The 21,028-nt window shown below is 37.4% G+C and overlaps 1 pseudogene; it reads left to right on the top strand.

The window, feature by feature from the left end:
- The first annotated feature begins 5,350 nt into the window (after positions 1 to 5,350).
- LOC123246055 lies at positions 5,351 to 15,388 on the top strand (annotated as a pseudogene).
- Positions 15,389 to 21,028: the final 5,640 nt, after the last annotated feature.

Below are 21,028 nucleotides of genomic sequence, written 5' to 3' on the forward strand. Positions count from 1 at the left end.
TATTTATATATATATTTATATTTATATATATTTGGCAAGGAAGGAATGTTTAGGAAATAGGAAGAGGAATAGGAAACCCTAATACTAATCTTTGACAATACTAATCCCTCAGGACTATAGGTTGGTTAATGATTCTGGCTTGTTCTTCAGCTCCTCTGGCTTAGCCTGGCCACAGCCAAACCAGAGCAAGGAAGCTGTTGGATGATGTCTCTAAGCTTCTTCTTCTTGCCAGATGTTATGCCTTTCCACCCTCTTCTTGTTCTCCTGCCCATTTCCCGGATCTCTCCCGGGCCCCGGGATACCTAGATATCTAATGATGGTTTGGATGCCTAAATATCTAGGGGACAGAAGAATCAGAGGATTCATGGTCTGGATACAGGTCGGTCAAATGTCAGTGGGGTTCAGACAGGAGTTCTTGCAAGATTTTAGCCAAGCAAGCCTCAGTTCCCAATAGACCAGGGTCCACAGATCCAAGGTCCAAAGAACAAGGAAAGACCTCTTGTCAGGGGCTGCCAGGGAGGGTATTTATACACCCCCTGATCAAACGCTTTCTCCCCTGTCCTCATGGCCTCTGGGAACATTCTGAGGTCCAATGGTCTTCACCTGTGAATCAAGGTGGGACTCTCAGCTCCCAGAGTTTCAATATGACAATATGTACCATGTGCTGCTGACTGAAATGAAGGTATATTCCTTTTTATCCCTATTTAGTTTTCTCCAGATATCTATTAACTCAAATTTTTCTAAAATTACATCAACTTCCCTTACTTCTTTCTTATTTATCTTTTCATTTGATTCATCTAGATCTGACAGGGGAAGGTTGAGGCCCCCCACTACTCACTAGTATAGTTTTATTATCTGTTTCCTCATTAAGTTCCTGTAGTTTCTCCTTTAAAAATCTGGATACTATACCATTTGGTGCATATGTGTTTAGTATGGATATTACTTCATTGCTCATAGTACCTTTTAGCATTTAGCATAATGCAATAGCATTAAATCTTTGAAATTTACCTAAGCTTGTGTCAACTTATCTTAAGGCTTAGTGAGTTTATCCCTGGGATACCCGAGGGAAAGGAGAATAACACCAGCCATAACAAACCATAATCCAATAGTCAAACTTTAGTGTTATCCAACTGGGCCAGATTAGCCAGTTAGAAGTGTCTCTATAATCTCAACCACAGATTCTTCCCTTTAGCTAGCCAGTCTGAGACACTGTTATTCTGAAGTTGAATTTGGCAGATTCACCACAAACTTCCCTATCTCTTTTAATCAGATCAATTTTTACTTTAGCTTTGTCTGCTATCAAGATTGCTACTCATGTTTTTTTAAATTTTAGATAATGCATAATAATGTTTATTATAATAATATAGTATAATAATTATATATAATATAATAATATTAAATATTAAAGAATTTTACCTTTACTCTGTGTGTGTCACCCTGCCTTAAATGTGTTTCTTGTAAACAAAATATAGTAGAATTCTAGTTTTTAATTCCTTATGTCCACTTCTTTTCTATGGGTGAGTTCTTTCCATTCATAGGTATGATTACTTTGTATTGCCCTCCATCTTATTATAATGAGAGTCCCAATTATATCCCAATTACAATGAGAGTAAAGTTCAAGCATTGCTTGTCACAACCCTCATACTCAACTCCATTGGAATAATTTTTCATGCCTCTTTACATTATATAATTTACCTCATTCCATTTCTCCCTTTCTTTTTCTCTCATTGCAACCCTCTTTTTCACTCCTTGATTTTTTTTGCATATCATCATAATCAGTTTATTTCCTCATGCTCTGTCTAAATATATTCCTTCTATCTGCTCTCCTACAAAGAAAAATGTTTAAGACTTACAGATATGCTCTTTCCATGTAGGAATACATACAGTTTGATCTCACTGAGTCTCTTAAATGTTCTCTTTCTTACCTTTTTAGGCTTCTCTTGGGTCTCATGTTTGGACTTCATATTTTTTGTTTAGGTCTGTTTATTTGTCTCTAGAAATGCTTGGAAGTCCTTTATTTTATTGAATGATCATTTTTTCTCCTGAAAGAATATGCTCAGTTTTACTGGATAGCTGACTCTAGGTTGTATAACTATATCTTTCACATTCCTTAATATCATATTTCATGCCTTCTGATCCTTTAATGTGGAAGCTGCTAAGTCCAGTGGGATCCTGATTGTAGCTCCATGATATTTGAATTGTTTCTTTCTGGCTGCTTACAGTATTTTCTTTTGACTTGGGTGTTCTTGAATTTAACTATTATATTCCTGGATGTGATCATTTGAGGATTTCTTTCTGGAGGTGATCTGTGGATTCTTTCAATTTCTATTTTATTTTCTTATTCAAGACTATCTGGGCAGTTTTCTTCGATAATTTCTTTTATCATGATGTCCAAGCTTTTTTTTTTTTTTTTTTTTTGATCATGGCTTTCATGTAGTCCAATAATTCTTAAATTGTATATCCTGGATCTATTTTCCAGGTCACTTTTTAAAAATGTGATATTTCATGTTTTATCCTGTTTTTTCATTTTTTGATTTTGTTTTATTGCTTCTTGATGTCTCATGAAACCATTAGCTTCTAATTGCTCAATTCTAATTTTTAAGGAATGATTTCCCTCTGTCAGCTTTTGAGCCTCCTTTTTCATTTGGCCCATTTCTCCTTGCATTGCTTTCATTTCTCTTCCCCAGTTTTCCTCTGCCACTCTTAATTGCTTTTTGAAAACCTCTTAGAGCTCTTCCAGAATCTGTTTCCAATTCATATTTTTCTTTTGAACTTTGCATGTGTTTGCTTTGCTTTCACTGTCCCCTTCTGTATCTGTGCCTTGCTCTTTGTCTCCATAAAAATTCTCTAATGTTAAGTACTTTTTATTGTTGTCTACTGATTTTTCCATCATTTTTATAGGTAGGCTCTGTTCTCTGGGAGGATGGGGTACCCTTTTAAGTTTCAGTCCTTCCTTGATGCTATTTTATTTCTGTGTTTCCAACAATTTCAGTTCTATTAAGATGGTATGATCACCTTAAAGCTTGGAGTTATGAAAGCCACCTCCCACTGCTGATTCAATTAACCCTTGAGACTATTGATGGCTGAAACTCTCACCTCAGATTCAGGTGAAGGCTTTTGGTCTCACTATGGACTTGATCAAATCAAGCACACAACAGACTGCCCTGCCCTTGAACCTTTGACAAGAGGCTCAGAGGGCCCAGCTTTGGGTCCACCAACTGTCCCAAACTAGGATCTATGTTCTCAGCATAGTCCTTGGCTAGAGCTCCTTGCTTCACTCTAGGATCACACAGATTAGACCACTTTAGCACATACTGCCCTGGGCTGAAATTCTGGACCCCATTGCCAGTTTGCTTGAAACCTCAAGGAGTGTGTGTTGGATTGTACCTCTATCTTCCCAGGTTCGATTTCAGAGTCTGAATGTTGCCTTGGGCTCAGGTTCAGAACCTGGCATAGCAGATGTGGGATTGGGGTGATTGTGGCTTGCTCCTTACTTCTTCCTGTACTCTCCTGCTGGCTGTGCTCCCTTCTCAACCCTGTTCCCTAGATGTTTTCTTCCAAAGTTTTAGGTTTTCCCCTTCTTGAAAGTTGTTTCTTTCTATCTCCTTATTGGTTCTTTTGCTCCTGAATTTGTTTTGTGGCATTATTTTAAGAGTGATTGGAAGAGATTCTCATGGTGGTTTTGAGCTTCCCTGCTTCTACTCTGCCATCTTGGCTCTGGAACCAAAATTCTCCCCTCCAAACTGGTAATTTTAGCATAATCTAATATCCCAAATGGATATGCAATTAACGAGAGTATACATTTTCCCTCATCACTGGAAGATTCTGAAGTTATGTTGGTTGACCACCTGGTTCTCTATCTTGTAGAGAAGATTCTTGCTTAGTTGAGAGTTGGACTCTGAGTTAACTTCCAAATCTGAGACTTTGTGATTTTGATATTCTGAGTTATAATGGAGTATTTCATAAAATGTTAGCATTGGAAAGGACTTATAAATTATATAGTTTACATATGGTATGGTAGAAAGATGTAATTTTATGTCTTGGAATGAAAAGATGTGAGTTCCGGTTCCAGCATATAGTAACTATATTAATAGTCAAGTTATTTTACTTCCCAGAGGTTTCATTTCCTCTATCAAACTGTGATTTAATTTTTGTCCTAAAAGCACATATAAATGTGAGTCATTACAATGACTTCTTTCCTCACCAGGATATAAAATCACGTGAAGCTCTAAGTACTAGGGAAATGCCAGTTTTAAAGTTACCCAAGTAACTGTAATACAAAGTATAATATGAACTTCCATTAGAGAGGAGGCCTGTGAAAAAGCAGGAAATACTCTGCTCTGGGAATCAGGAACCCTGGTTCAAATCCTGGTTATGTCATTAAATTGTTGTATGAACTTGACAAGTTATTCCAAGAAATCTGAACCTCATTCTTCTCATCTAAAAAAAAAGAGTTGGGTTAGACAAGATCTAAATTCACTTCAAATTTAGTATTGTTTTTTATTCTAGGCACAAAGTTTCATAAGCAGAATCAAGGTTCATGGAAACACAAGAATCTTAGTATCAGAAAAGACTTCAGGGTCTATCTAGTCCCATCCATACCTGAACAAGAATTCCTTGATAACACTTTCAACATCTAATCTTTGTTTATGGACCTCCAATGAGGAAGAACCCATTGATTTCCAAGATTCCACTGCTAGAAAATGACAGTTATTAGAAGGGTTTTACAAACATCAGATCAATTTTGCATCTTTACTACTTTCACTTGATACTCCTGGTTCTCTCCTCTATATCCAAAGAGAACAAATCTATTTAATTTCTTTTCAAATCCTTTAAGACAATGAGGGAATTAGTTTTTCTTGACTGTATGTTTGTTACAAAGAATTTGCTTTCTTTTTCTTTTTTCCAGTGGGGTAGAGGTGGTGGGAAAGAGAAAGAGACAAAGACAGAAAGAGAGTGAGATAGAGACAGAGACACTGACAGAGACCAAGATAAGAGAGACAAAGAGATACAGACAAAGAGAGCAACAGAGAGACAGACAGAGAGAGAGAGAGACAGAAAGACAGAGAGAAAAGAGATAACGAGCGGGTCAGAGAAAGTATCCAACTCTTTGTGACCCCATTTGGGATTTTCTTGGCAAAGATATCAAACTTTACCATTTACTTCTCCAGCATTTTTAATTTTTATTTTACAAATGAAGAACTAAGACAAACAGGGTTAAGTGACTGACCAAAGTCAAGTAGCTAGTAATTATCTGAGGTCAAATCTGGATTCAGAAAGATGTCTTTCTTACTTCAGTCCCAGAACTCTATCTACTGCTCCACTGAGCTGCCTTAGTTTATTTCGGAGAATGCATAATGGAAAGGCATCTCCTTTTACTTCTGAGCACATTCAGATATTCTTTTTCCTATGGGCTTATAGCATGATGGGAAAAAAACTATTTAATTGGATGCTGGGGCAAAAATTGAGCGTGTATGAAAAAGTTTTTAGCAGACAATCTCTCACTTTGTTAACTGTCGGCTTTCAAGGAGGAAGAGCTCCTGTAAGTCTCTGGGGCAGCAGCTTTGCCGCCTTGTCTCCACAGTTGGCCATCATATATTCATGAATACGTGTTGCCTCTGTTCAGGATGTGTTTCTGCTTTTTTGTTCTTAGGTGGATGAGTGTGCTGAGATGGGGGTGGCCAGGTAATTGTCCAACTAAGATATATAAATACAGCTAAGTCACCTAATGAACAACTGGAGTTCTGAAGCTTGGCAAGAGTAGACACTCCTGATGAGTAGACTATACAGTAGTGTGAAAAATGATGAACTCGACTCTTGCCAGGAAGGATCAAGAGAACAACTTAATGGACAAGGCACACATAGAAATGCACTTTGTGGGGACTCTGTGAAAGTAGAAAAGGACTCCTAGAACTAGAAAATACAACTACCCACCTCCCACCCCCACCATGGGAGGGAAGAGAAATACTTTGTAGCAACGACAAGATTGGAATATGTGCATAGAAAGGAGAGTGCAATTTCTGATATAAATGGGTATTGTTGTATTTTGGGTCCTACTATACCTTTTTTGATATATATCACTTTGTAAAACTGGTTAATATTAATTGACTAATTGATATTGGGGAAATATAGATCGTACAATGATATTGGCTAGCATCCTTGTGGATGGTCTTGAATTAGAATTATTTTCTAATGGCATTAGAAGCCATTTTATTTGAAGGCACAATCCCTTAGCTCTAGAACCCTGAGAGGAGATGCAATATGTTCCTTCTGGTGACTTTACCTGATCATCTGAGAATGAATTAAGAGAGTAAATTCAGAACTCACCCAACACATATATTGTATGTATCTTCCTTGTTAAAGGACAAGCTCCTTATGGGAAGAGTCTTTCATTTTTATTTTATTTTTGTTATATTGAACCTCTGGGAGCTTGAAGATCACTTTTGATTGACAAATAAGTCAGTTGGATGGAATGTTCCCAGGGAGTCATGAGAGAGGCAGGAGGAGGGGCAGTTAAGAATCCTGAAAAGGTTCTGGGTCTTTGACCTGTGCTGAGGCTGGAGATCAGTGGATCCTGGTCTTAGAGTGAGAGGTGCAAACATCTTTCTCTGAAAACTCTTCCTGTACTTGAGATACCGTGCCAACCTGTACCTGACCACCACCTTGGTGTCTACTGCCCCTAGATACTAGGGATTACATCATCTAGATATCTATGTTTCCCAGGGCCCGGGAGGGATCCGGGAAGTGGGCAGAAGATGAAGAAGAGGGTGGAAAAGGGTGGAAATAATTCAACTGTAAGGCTGAAGATCTATTGAAGAAGAAGTCAAAATATCCCAGCAGTTTACCTACTCTGGTTTAGTCCTGGCCAGACTGAACCAGAGGGAGACTACATTGATTCTTCATCTGCCAGCAGTTGAGATTTCATTAGCAACCAGTAGAGTAGGGTCTCCTATACCACAGTCCTTTACCCTATCCTTCTTGTTAATATAAAGTACTTTCCTAAAGCAGTGTCAAACTTGTTTTGGGAAGGGAGAAATCGCAGTCAGAATACACGGCGTTATCCTAGCTAAAGAGCTCAGATCAATATATCAATTAACCCCAGGTGGGTCCTGAAGGGATATACATCTTAGACCTGAAAGGATCCTGCCTGGGCAACTGTTATAAGGGAGAAGGGTCATCTTATTCTCTCTGAACATCAAATTACAATCTCAAACATATCAAGAGACTCCCAATAATTATAACATTTTGTACCTACAAGCATAGTGCTTTTGAAAAGAGCAGGTCCTGAAATATTGAATAAGATAAATATAGAGAAGGATGGTATGATTTATTTGAAATGATGAAAAGTGAAGTGAGCAGAATTAGAAAACAATATACATAATGAGTAAAAAGATTAAATCAGAAGAAAAACAACAATTAAATATCAAAACCAAATCCTGAGAAAGTATAATGAATAAGCGGGGTCCTAAAGAAAAAAATGGGAGAAGAAATCTTTATAACTTCTTTGCAGATATGGAGAACTATCAGGGTGAAACAATGAATACAATGAAAGACTTCTTGATATTTTGGTTAGTTTTGAAAAACTATTTTTACCCTCTGTTTTTCTTTGTTATAAGGAATGGGTCTCTGGGAGGAGGAAGAAGGGAGGGATACATAGCAAAATGTAGATAATATTTTTAAAAATTTAAAAATTAAAAAAATTTAAAAAGATATTAAAATTTTACATGACATCAAATACTTAATGAATGTTTATTGGATGGTTATATATAACAGAGACAAATATTTACAGAGAGTGAATTCCAGAATATATGGGTTTCAGAAATTACCTTTTTTCCCCGTTTTGAGTCCCTAATCCCCTGCCACATTGAGCAAACCAGTCCCCCTAGGGAGATAGAATGAAATTCAGAGACTGGGGAGGTGAGAAGAGGGAGACGGAGAGCAGGGAAGGAGGGAGGGAGAGAGAGATGTGACTAGAACAGGTGAGGGACAGAGGTGTGAACTTCAATCTTTCTTCCATTAAGAGTCCCTCAGAGAGCCAAGGAAGAGCTCCCTCTCCTGGTTTTTGCATCATCAACAGCTAACACAGGCTGTTCCACATAATAGGCACTTAATCAATGTTGAATCAACTTGAATCGAATTTAAAATAATTTATTTTGTATTTACTATTAACAAAATCAAATATAACTTTAAGTGGAATAAAGCTTAAAACCTATATAGCAACTTATCACTCTTTTACTGTTTCTTTGTTGATTCATCTTGAAACCCAGGTGTTTTTCATTTCATATCGAAGGCAGTATGTTATATTTGATAGTGTACTGGACCTATAGTGAGGAAGATCTGGGTTTGAATTCCTCCTCAGAGAAATGAATATTAGAATAATAGTTAGAAATGCTAACTGTGTAACCCTAGAGAAGATAGTCAGTCAACAACCACTTATTAAATGTTTACTATGTGCTAGACGCTGTGTTTTTAACCTCCCTAAGCCTGTTATCTCATCTGTAAAAATAAAGATAACAATTGCATGGAACTCATTAAGTTGTTGTGGAGAACAAATGAGATAATATATGCAAAGGGCTTCGTAAAACTTACAATTCTGTGTGATTAACAGCAATTATTACATAGTCACAATCACTGTCTACTCTTGCTTCAGTTCTGTTTCTTTCAACTTTTCTGTTTCTTCACTTAAATCTTTCTAAAGTTGTTTATTATTTCTTATAGTTAGCATTTTAATTGTCATTGTAGTGTTCCATTACAACCATAAAACATAGTTTATTCAAGCATTCACCATATGGTGGACATTTAGGTTGTGTCTAGTTATTTGAAAATAAAAATAATGTAGCAATATACATTTAAGTGGAAAAAGCTCTTCCCCTCTCTCTTAGGACATTAATTTAATGCATATTTCCAATGGTAAGATTATTAGGGCAAAGAATGTACTTATTTCTAAGACAAGTGCATAACTCTTCAAATATGAGTCACTAATTTGCCATATCTGAGTGTCCGTCCATTCCCAAACTTACAAAAAATGAGTTTGGTCACTCTAAGACTTTTTTTTGGCCAAATTGTTAAGGGAAGGCTATCTGAAAGTATTTTAATTGTCTTTTCTTTGAATATTAATGAAATTGGATATTTCTTCAGGAGATTTTTTTACATGTATCCCCAGTCCCTGAATCCATTGGTAAAAGAATCCTTATTGGTAGAAACCAATGTCCCACACTTGAGTCAAGAGAGGGGTACAGATGGCAGGAGCAAGAGAGCTACATTTCCCTTCTCTTTAAGTCACTTCAGGTGCTTGTGGGTTCCACCTTCAAGAGAGAAGATGAATGTGGCCAACCTTACTTCAGGTTGCTGAAAGAAGAGTCTGGGGATGCATGAGAGGTCATAGTCTCCATCAGATCCCTGTCCCCTGATTGTTACATGAAAGACTTTGAGGAACTTCCCCTTTAATAAGATCTTGGACTCCTCTCTTAGATGAACAGAATTACCTCACTATTAATGGGACCGTTTCTTCACTTTATACTACTTGGTACATTTTCTCATATGTATATTTCCTCTGATTTCTCTTTTGCTATCAGAATAAATGGGTTTCTTGGTAAAGTGTAATATGCATTCATTGTGGAATTGGTATTTGGTGGGAAAGGAGTAAAGCCTTGGTCTTGAAGCTTGGGGCCCTTCTCTCTTCATAATGAAACATGATTAGAAGTTATAATGAGACAGTTTCAGAGCTCTCGGGTTAAGATGGCAGCAGAGTAAAAAGCAGCTCTTAACCTCTCCTAACTGAAACATACAGGACTCCTTAAGGGGACATAAAAACAAATCCAGGCGAACAGAGGGACCCCACAACAGGGCGCAGCGTGGAAGGTATGTGGAATCGGGGCATTTCTATGCTATAAAGGGGTGAAACAGCTCTCACTAAATCTCTGGCTGAGCAACACCCCCCCCGCCCCCCCACACACACCATCTACAACACCAAAGCCAGCTCAAAAGAAATAGAGCAAGTTTGGGGCAGCCATTGAGTCATTGGCAGCTCCGGGGCCTGTTCCTGAGAACAGCAAGACTTCGGACCCCGAAAGGCTAAAAAACGCACACGGACTTTGAGCTCAGAAACTGAGCACAGGCGTGGGTGGAGGCGGACACAGGTGCCAGTGCGAGCGAAGGCTCTGAAACCCTGAGTGGGGAACCAGTGCAGATGGGTATACGACTGTGGAAGCAGAGCCCTGAGACCTGTAAAGGAACCTCCAGCAGAGGATCAAACAAGGGGGTCCACCAGGGGGCTTGACCTTGAGAACAACCAGACCTGAGACCTTAGGAGCCTAAAGAGGGCAGAAAGACCCTGAGCACGAGGATAAAGCTAAGAAGGGGCTGGGCTAACAATTGCAACCCAGCATCAGGAAGCCTAGAAGAGAAAGATTAACAAGAAGAAGAAGAAATCTTTAACACTCGACAACTTTTACACAGAGAAAATCCAGACAACTGAGCAAACAGAAGAGGAGAAAAAACAAGCAATCATATCCGGACCCTCCCAAAATAATGAAAACTGGTCACAAGCTCTTGAAGAGTTCAAATCTGAGATGACGAGAAAGTTAGAAAAGATTTGGCTAGAGAAATGGGAAATAGCTCAAAAGGAAATGAGGCAAGAAAATAACAGTTTAAAAGGCAGAATTTTGCAATTGGAAAGTGAGGCTCAGAAATCAAATGAACTGATAAGCAAATTGAACACCAGAAATGACCAGATTGAAAAGGATAACCAGTCCCTAAAGGCTAGAATTGAGCAATTAGAAGCTAATGATCTCTCAAGACAGCAAGAACAAATAAAGCAAAGTCAAAAGACTGAAAAAATAGAAGGAAACATGAAATATCTAAATGAGAAAGTGACAGACCAAGAAAACAGGTCTAGAAGAGACAATTAGAATCATTTGTCTCCCTGAAAAAGCAGAAATTAATAGAAATTTAGACTCCATACTAAAAGAAATTATTCAGCAAAATTGACTGAAGTTCTACAACAAGAGGGCAATATAGTCATTGAAAGGATCCATAGATCACCCTCTACACTAGACCTAGAAAAGACAACCCCCAGGAATATAATAGCCAAATTCAAAAGCTTCCAAGTAAAAGAAAAAATCTTACAAAAAGCCAGAAAGAGACAATTCACATATCAAGGAGCACCAAATAGGATCACACAGGATCTGGCAGCCTCTATGCTAAAAGACAGCAAGGCTTGGAATATGATATTCAGAAAGGCAAGAGAACTGGGCCTACAACCACGGATCAACTACCCATCAAAATTGACTATATACTTCCAGGGGAAAGTATGGGCATTCAACTAGATAGAAGATTTCCAAGTATTTGCACAGAAAAGATCAGGACTAAATGGAAAGTTTGATATCCAACCACAAAAATCAAGAGAAACATGAAAAGGTAAATAAGAAACAGAGGGGAAAGAAAGAAAACTCATAATTTTAAAATTTTCCTTTTTAAGGGCCTTAATAAGATCTAATTATCTGTATTCCTATGTGGAGAAATGCTATGTATAATTTTCTGTAGTGAACTCTATTGACTATTATAGTATTCACTATTATAGTAATCAGAAGAATAATTCATAGGGAGAGGGTGGAATACTAAATGGTCTAAGAAGTTATAATGAACTTGAAAAATTGTATCCCTTAAACCAGAGATTCCCAAAGTGGGAGCTACTGCCCCTTGGTGGATGCTGTAGAGATCAAGGTGGGAGGTGATGGCCACAGGTGCATTTATTTTTCCTATTAATTGCTATTAAATTTTTTTAAAAATTAATTTCCAGGGGCTCTAAGTAATATTTTTTCTGGAAAGGGGGAGGTAGGGCAAAAAAGTTTGAGAACCATTGCCTTAAACTAACAATATTTAAGGGAGTAGATAGATATGATTTTACCCCACTAGGATCCCTCTCTATGGGGAGAGCAGAATGACCTCCACAGGGCAGCTAGGTGGTAGAGTGGATAGAATGCCAGGCATGGAATCAGGAAAATTCATCTTCTTGAGTTCAAATCTGACCTCAGATAATTGATAACTGTGGATCCTGGGGAAGTCACTTATTCCTGTTTGTTTCTTTAGCTTTAAAATGAGCTGGAGAAGGAAATGGCAAACCACTCTAGTATCTTTGCCAAGAAAACCTCAAATGGGACCATGAAGAGTTGGATAGGACTGGAAAAACAACAACAAGCACACTTTTCTCTGAGGAGAGCAGCATCCTTCAGCCTAAACCTGCTGCTTCCCCTGCTGGCAGGAATTAAAGTCTCCCTTGGAGAAGGGAGTGGGAAGAAAGACCTAGAGAAATCCCTACTGCTTCCTTTTACAAGACACACAATGCCTCTCCTATGCCACAAGTAGAAGGTGAACCCTTTCCTATATATATATATATACATATATATATATATATATATATATATATATATAAGGTATCTATCCATTCCATATAACTACTTTCCCCATTGCAGTTTTGATATATCATGGGTCAGTATAAGAAATTAAATAGGAATGGGGGCTTTATAGAAGTCTCAGATGACAGGTGAAGACTAGCAGATAATATAGAAAAAGTTTAGAAACTCATAAATGCATACAATGTATGTATAGTATTGCATATTATCAATATATTTTGTCTTTTAAGACCATAAATATAGTTTCTTTTTAAAATTAAAATAAGTAAAAAAATAAAGTTTATGAAAAGAGCACAAAACATCCACCTACATATAGCTGATGACAAAATACTTAACAAAAATTTTACAAGGTGCTATAAACATCCTATTAAAGAAAAAGAAAAAAAAAATAGACTTCTTCTCTGGTATGAAGAGATGGCTAAAAATTTTACATGGATTTTTCCAGATTTCAGGGATACTGTGCTCCAACCCCTGCAATGTGGAAGGGATACCTATAATATGTATGTGTTCTTTTGTAAAATTTTCACAACCTGTCTTTTCCTCATAGATTTTAGATGTCAACTTTTTATGTGTTATATTTATTGCCACTATTTCTTTTCATCAGATATATTTTTCTTTTTTTCTTTGAATGTATTGTTTTTTGTTGTGCAATTTTTTTCATTTTCATGTAATCAAATTTATTTAGCTTATTCTCACAATCTCTTTCACTGGATTAATAGTTACAATTTTGTTTTCCACAATTGAGATAAATAAAATTCTCTTTTCTTCTAACTTTTTAATAGTTCATTTTCTTAACATATTTATATAAATATTTAGATGCACTCTGAAAAATACCCAAACTTGGCAACAGGCAAATTAATTAAAAAACACAAATACATAAAACTCCAAACAGTCCTTCTCAGTAATCTGCAGAGCCCTGGGGCCTGATGAATGCCAGAGCCCTGAACAAGGGGAAAAAGAGGAAAGGAGAATGCAAAAATAGGAATGAAATTGTTTTTCTTTTTCTGGGGAGTGTGGGGAAGGGAAGATGGAGTCAATCTGGGGCCTAAAATGCTACAAGCAAATGGGGAGGATATTATGCAAAAAAGGCAATGTTGATGAGGGGCTTGGCTTTCAATAGAGGAATGAATCCTATGTGGAGAGTATGAGTAGAAGATGGGAAGAAAATGGTAGGAAGGAAGAAATTCTAGAGGTGTAGAGCCTGCTTGGGATCCTGGGGAATAACTAAACCATGTGCCTGAGATCCCTACTCAGAACTAGAGGGAAGAAGGAAAGATAGTGTTGTGTAATGGAAAGAGTGCTTTCGGTTTAGAGCCAGAGGACTTGAATTCAAATCTCACTTCCTATGTACTAAACCGAAGTCTTTGTACAGGCACCCAGAGTCTCATTATCTCACTTGTAAAATGAGAAATTTGTATTAGGTACCTGCAAGGTCCATTTCAGTGTGAAATCTAGGGAGGATACAAATGGGGCTCAGTGTTCTTTACTATTTTCTTGATCTAAAAATCTCAGATTAGACATTAGGCAGAGTTGGCACCAGTTTCATTTTCATCTAAGTTCATACTTGGCACTTTTTTTTGTCCCCTGAGTCTTATTCCCCTTTGTTTACAGAGTTAAGAGAAATTAGACCATTATTAATTGGGTTCCTCTCAGCCTCCAATTAACAGGGAGAGGTACAGCAGAAGCTAGATCCTGTCTTCATCTTCAGGGATCCCCTCATATCTTTTGTAATCATAGGAGATTAGAATTCTTTAACTAACTTCCTTGGGCTTGAGTTTTGAGGGTTATGGGTACCCAGGGTGGGCATAGGTGTGAGAGAACAAATTAATCAAGTTTCTCATTCTTTATGCCTCCTCCATAATTTTCTTGTCTATTCTGTAAAGAGATAAATCCTGTATTAACAATGAGCTGGGATATCTCCGGCTTTAATTTAATGGGCATTATATCCCAGATGCCAACAATGAAGTCCTCCGGTTTTCATACTAAGATACCTGAAACTCAGATGGGGCAGCATTTTGTCTTTACCCCTCTTGACCTAGATTCCTTTGATATCTTCTATTCTGGGGAGACATATTGTGGTCTCACCAGAAGTTATTATTCCCAGTGCTATGCAATTGTTTTACCCATCCTGTGTCTCACTAAACCATCTCCTGTACCCAGGCAGTATGCTTTAATGAAAGTATAAGTTTCTCTCTACTAAGGATACTAATTGTTACCAATTTGTTAGAGTCCTCTCCTCCCTTGAGCTTGGATAAACAGCCACCATCATCCTTAAGATGCTTGCTAACCTTCTCAGCAAAAAGAAGCCAATCTCCTTTTCTGGCTGTCTCCTTCAGATCTACTTCTTCCACTCTCTGGTAGCTTCTGAGAGCTTGCTCCTACTAGCCGTGGCTTATGATAGATATCTGGCCATTTGCAGGCCCCTTCATTACCCTACCCTTATGACCCCATAACTCTATACCAAGATGGCTGCAGGATGCTGACTGGTTGGCTTGGCAGCACCAATAGTTGTGATCTCTCTTGTTTCTTGGCTCCTCTTCTGTGGTCCCAACCACATTCAACATATATTTTGTGACTTTCCCCCAGTATTGTTTGGCTTGCACAGACACTTCCATAAATGTCATGGTGGACTTTATAATCAAATCCTGCAAGATCCTGACAAAGTTCTTATTGATCCTCACCTCCTATGTCCAGATTATTCGAACTTTCTCAGAATACCCTCAGCTGAGGGCAAGAGAAAAGCATTTTCCACTTGTGCTTCCCACCTTACTGTGGTCCTCATCTTTTTTGGGAGTATCCTTTTCATGTATGTGAGAGTGAAGAAAAGCTACTCACTTGATTATGATCAAGCATTGGCTATTGTCTATTCCATAATCACACCCTTCCTCAACCCATTCATCTACAGTCTATGTAATAAGGAGATCAAAGATGCTGTAAGAAGGCTATTACAGAGGGCAAGAATCCTACATATTTGATTATGTGTCATGGTCATAAGGAAAATGGGGAAGGAGAAGGCCGTCTTGTTGGTGTACAGTATATTAGAAAATGGGAAATTAAGGCAATCATTAAAAACTATTTTGCCCAATTATATGGCAATAAATATAGCAATCTAAGAGATATGGATGAATATTTGCAAAAATACAAATTGCCTAGATTAACAGCAGAAGAAATAGAATACCTAAATAATCCCATATCAGAAAAAGAAATTGAACAAGTCATCAAAGAACTCCCTAAGAAAAAATCGCCAGGGCCTGATGGATTCACAAGTGAATTCTATCAGACATTCAAAGAGCAACTACTCCCAAAACTATACAAATTATTTGATATTATAAGCAAAAAAGGAGTGCTACCAAATTCCTTTTATGACACAAATATGGTACTGATTCCAAAGCCAGGTAGATCAAAAACAGAGAAAGAAAACTATAGACCAATCACCCTAATGAACATAGATGCAAAAATTTTAAATAGAATACTAGCAAAGAGACTTCAGCAAGTGATCAAGAGGATCATCCACCATGATCAGGTGGGATTTATACCAGGAATGCAAGGATGGTTCAACATTAGAAAAACCATCCACATAATTGACCATATCAACAATCTAACAAACAAAAACCACATGATTATCTCAATAGATGCTGAAAAAGCCTTTGACAAAATATAGTACCCATTCCTATTGAAAACCCTGGAAAGTATAGGAATAGAGGACCTTTCCTAAAAACAATAAACAGTATATAGCTAAAACCATCAACAAGCATCATATGCAATGGGGATAAATTAGAAGCCTTTCCAGTAAGATCAGGAGTGAAACAAGGATGCCCATTATCTCCTCCATTATTTAACATTGTACTAGAAACACTAGCAATAGTAATTAGAGAAGAAAAAGAAATTGAAGGTATCAAAATAGGTAATGAGGAGACTAAGCTATCATCACTCTTTGGAGATGATATGATGGTCTATTTAAAAAATCCTAGAGAATCAACTAAGAAGCTTGTAGAAATAATCAACAACTTTAGCAAAGTTGCAGGATACAAAATAAATGCACATAAATCATTAGCGTTTCTATATATTTCTAAAACATCACAGCAGCAAGAGGTAGAAAGAGAAACACCATTTAAAATCATACTAGACAATATAAAATACTTAGGAATCTATCTACCAAAACAAACACAGGAATTATATGAAAACAACTACAAAACACTTTCCAAACAATTAAAACTAGATCTAAACAACTGGAAAAATAGTGATTGCTCATGCTTTTGGAACAAAAATCCACTATTTGACAAAAACTGCTGGGAAATTTGGAAAACAATATGGGAGAGATTAGGTTTAGATCAACATCTAACACCCTACAGCAAGATAAATTCAGAATGGGTGAATGACTTGAATATAAAGAGGGAAACTATAAATAAGTTAAGTGAACACAGAATAGTTTACTTGTCAGATCTCTGGGAAAAGAAAAAATTTTAAAACCAAGCAAGAGTTAGAGAAAATTATAAAATGTAAAAAATGATTTTGATTATATCAAACTAAAACGCTTTTGTACAAAAACAATGTAGCCGAAATTGGAAGAGAACCAACAAATTAGGAAAAATATTTATAACAAAAAACTCTGACAGGGGTCTAATTATTCAAATATTTAAGGAGTTAAATCAATTGTATAAAAAATCAAGCCATTCCCCAATTGATAAATGGGCAAGAGACATGAATAGGCAATTTTCAGATAAAGAAATCAAAAGTATCAATAAGCACATGAGAAAATGTTCTAAATCTCTAATAATTAGAGAAATGCAAATCAAAACAACTCTGAGGTATCACCTCACACCTAGCAGATTGGCTAAAATGAAAGAAGTGGAGAGCAATGAATGTTGGAGGGGATGTGGCAAAATTGGGACATTAATGCATTGCTGGTGGAGTTGTGAACTGATCCAACCATTCTAGCTGGCAATTTGGAACTATGCTCAAAGGGCTATAAAAGAATGCCTGCCCTTTGATCCAGCCATACCATTGTTGGGTTTGTACCCCCAAAGAGATCATAGATAAACAGACTTGTATGAAAATATTTATAGCCGCACTTTTTGTGGTGGCAAAAAACTGGAAAATGAGGGGATGTCCTTCAATTGGGGAATGGCTGAACAAATTGTGGTATATGCTAGTGATGGAATACTATTGTGCTTGAAGGAATAATGAACTGGAGGATTTCCATGTGAACCGGAAAGACCTCCAGGGATATGCAGAGCGATAGGAGCAGAGCCAGAAGAACATTGTACACAGAGACCAATACACTGTGGTAAAATAGAATGTAATGGACTTCTGGACTAGCAGCAATGCAATGACCCAGGACAATTCTGAGGGATTTATGGAAAAGAATGCTACCTACATTCAGAGGAAGAACTACAGGAGTGGAAACAGAAGAAAAACAAATGCTTGAACATATGGGTTGAAGTGGACATGGTTGGGGATGTAGACTCGAAACTACCACACCAATGCAACTATCAACAATTTAGAAATTGGTCTTGATCAGTGACACATGTTAAAACCTGTAGAAATGTGCATTGGCCATGGGGGGAGGGTGGTGAAGGGGGGTGAAGGGGAAAGTAAGAGCATGAATTATGTAACCGTGTTAACTTTCCTAAAAAATAAATATTAATGAATGTTTTAAAAAAAGAATAGTTTCATGGGGAACAAAATAAAACTATCAACTTTGTTTTTCTGATTTTGTGGTTGGAACCTTGCTTGACCTTTGCTTTCAACTCTTTTGCAATTACCTCATTTCTTCTGACTTCATATGTAACTGACTTCAATATTTAACACTAGGAGTCACTATATACCAAAGTTTAGAAGGTCAGAATGGACATAAAACTGGAAGTCACAACTACTCCTTTTTATTTTTTTCCCCATACAAACCATCTTAGATATTCCAATGGATCAACAAAGCTTTTTAGTCTTCAGGAATGGAATATCCCAATTTCCTTTTATAGTTCTGTTTTTGGAAGCTCATAGCCAATGAAATCAGTCCTGGATAAATAACTTAAAACCAAGCCCCAAATTAGAGTTTCTCTAACTAGATTGGAGATTGGGATTCTCAGCGTAGAGCAAAAAAGAAAACATTCTATGTAATATCCGTGGGTGTGGCTCTAACAATCAGAAATGTCCCTCTGCACTTCTGTACCACAAAAGGACACAAAAAATACAAATGTATGGACTTAAATGTTTATGAAAGATACTATTAGGTTAGGAAAAATAAAGTGCTATTTCTAGCAGAGTCAATGAAGGAGCTCAGAAAATGATTACAACTTACACTTACGTAGTTCTTGAAATTCATTTCATCTTTTCGCTCACATAACAGTCCTATCAACTACCAGAAACCTGAGATTATAAAAGGATAAACTACTTATTCATAGTCACAGAGCCAATGAGTTTAAGAGGCAGAATCTAAAGTCAGGCAAAAAAATTTGATTTCCATCAAATAGAAAATGGCTGAACAAATTATGGTATATGAATGTAATAGGATTTTATTGTGCCAAAAAATGTTTAAATGGACAGAATCAGAGAAGCCTGAAAAAACTTGTGTGAACTGATGTGAATCCAAGAAGATAGTACAAAGAATAAATTTTTTTTTACAATAACAATGTTGAAAAGGCAAACCACTTTGAAAGTCTTAATCATTCTGATCAATGCAATGAAAACCAATACTGTTCCATGTTTCTTCTGATCAAGAGAAGATGGATTCAAAATCCAAGACAAAATATATTTTTGGAGATGATCACTGTGAAAAAGATATACTTTGCTTAACTAGGTATTCATTTAAAGGGATTTGGTTTTTCTTTTTCTATGATTGTGTATGTGAGAGAAAGACAATAAATGCTTTAAATGAAAAAAATTAGATTGTAATCTTGAGAGTAGGGACTTTCTGTTATATTTCTTTGAATTCCCAGTGCTTAGCTTGGTTCCTAGCACATAATAGATACTTAATATCTCATAGGTACTTAATGTTTGTTTACCAGATCTTCTTGATTCAGAGTGAGATGTTTAATCTCTTACAGCATGTTACCTCTCAAAGATTTCAAAACAATTTCATTTCCAACATCTTATAGGATCCTCTCATTTCACAGATGAGGCAATTAGGACTCAAGCAGGTAAAAATCACACTGAGATCACACCAATAGTAAGTGACTCAAATACATATTTTTAATTCCAAAGCTATTTCCTTTATACTATGCTGATATTCATTCAGATATCTAGATGGTAGTTTGTAATGAATACTAAAGAGCAGTGATGGGCAAACTTTTGGAACTTTTTAGGGACTCTGTGCCATTCCCCTACCCCGACCCCCCAGACTGGTTGTGTCAGTGCCTGTCCCCCATTGTGTGCCATGCCCCCCCCCCGACTTCATGCAGGGGCATGGCCACCAAGGACACCAGTATGTACAATTAGAGGAATACATCATTATCCTCTTTCTGGAGGTGACAGGATTCCCAGTGCAATTACTAAATAGTTCATGTGTAACCAACCCAACCTTAGGAAAGCACTTATACTGGTATGCCTAAGGAAATTTAGTAAAAGTGAAAGACTGTAGCTAGAACCCGAGTGGATGTGAATTTTCTGGAAGCCTCAAGCATTTGGTAGTCCTTTGAAGCATTTAGACTATGTGCTATGGACCGGGATTTTCTTTGCTTTTTTGGCAAACCCAGGAGAAGATCACCATCTGTTTCTGGTGGGATAAAGAGTTTAATGCAAGAGACATAAGTCCATGTATTCTGCCCTTCCAGTTACAGCAGTGGTGATAAAAAGGGTAACTTGATGGGGACCCTCCCATGGAAGTGTTAGCTGGTTTGATCCCTGGATTTTTGATCCCTGGGTTTCGGCTAGGTGTGTGATTTCCTCTCTAGCCTCCTTTGAAGAATTAGGGAAAATCTGATTAGCAAGTTCCCTAGATTTCAGGGAATTATTTTAATTAGGGTCAGTGCAAATCAGGAGGGTCTGGACCCAATCAATTCTTTGTTCAAAAAAATCAAAACTCTTACCTCTTGTATTCACCCAGAAGGGTGTCTAAAAAGAATTAAAAAAAAACTTCCTACCTTTTGCATGGTGATAGCTGCGTAGAATCTATTGCCAGTCTGGGGATATGGCCTGTGCTGCTGCACTGCTGGGCTCCCTGGGAGTAGGGTGAGCCAGCTGCCTCTGCTCAGCTCCTGGGAGCCCCGGGATGGGGAAAAGGGGAGCAGCCACATCGGTGGTTCAGCTGAATTGCACTTGCTTTGTCCCTGCAACAGCAGAAAAATGCTAGAATGCCCCATTCCCTGTGTTTGAGGGTGGGGTCAGCCTCCCAGACTGCTATGCCAGAGGCTTGCTCCTGCCCATGGAGAGGCCTCTGTGTGCCATCTTTGGCATACATGCCATAGGTGTGCCATCACAGCTATAGGACAAGGTTTCATGGTCTTTTGTTTATCATGGATCCTTTTGACAGTCAAGTGAAGCTTATGAACCCTTCTCAACAAAATGTTTTTAAATGCATAAAGTGGAATACATTGGATTACAAAGGAAATCATATGGAAGTACATTTATCTACATTTAAAAAAAAAGCAAATTCATGAACAGAAGGTTCAGAATATTTA

This window comes from Gracilinanus agilis, chromosome 4 (genome assembly GCF_016433145.1).
Source record: "Gracilinanus agilis isolate LMUSP501 chromosome 4, AgileGrace, whole genome shotgun sequence".
In the NCBI taxonomy this organism is placed as follows: Eukaryota; Metazoa; Chordata; class Mammalia; order Didelphimorphia; family Didelphidae; genus Gracilinanus; species Gracilinanus agilis.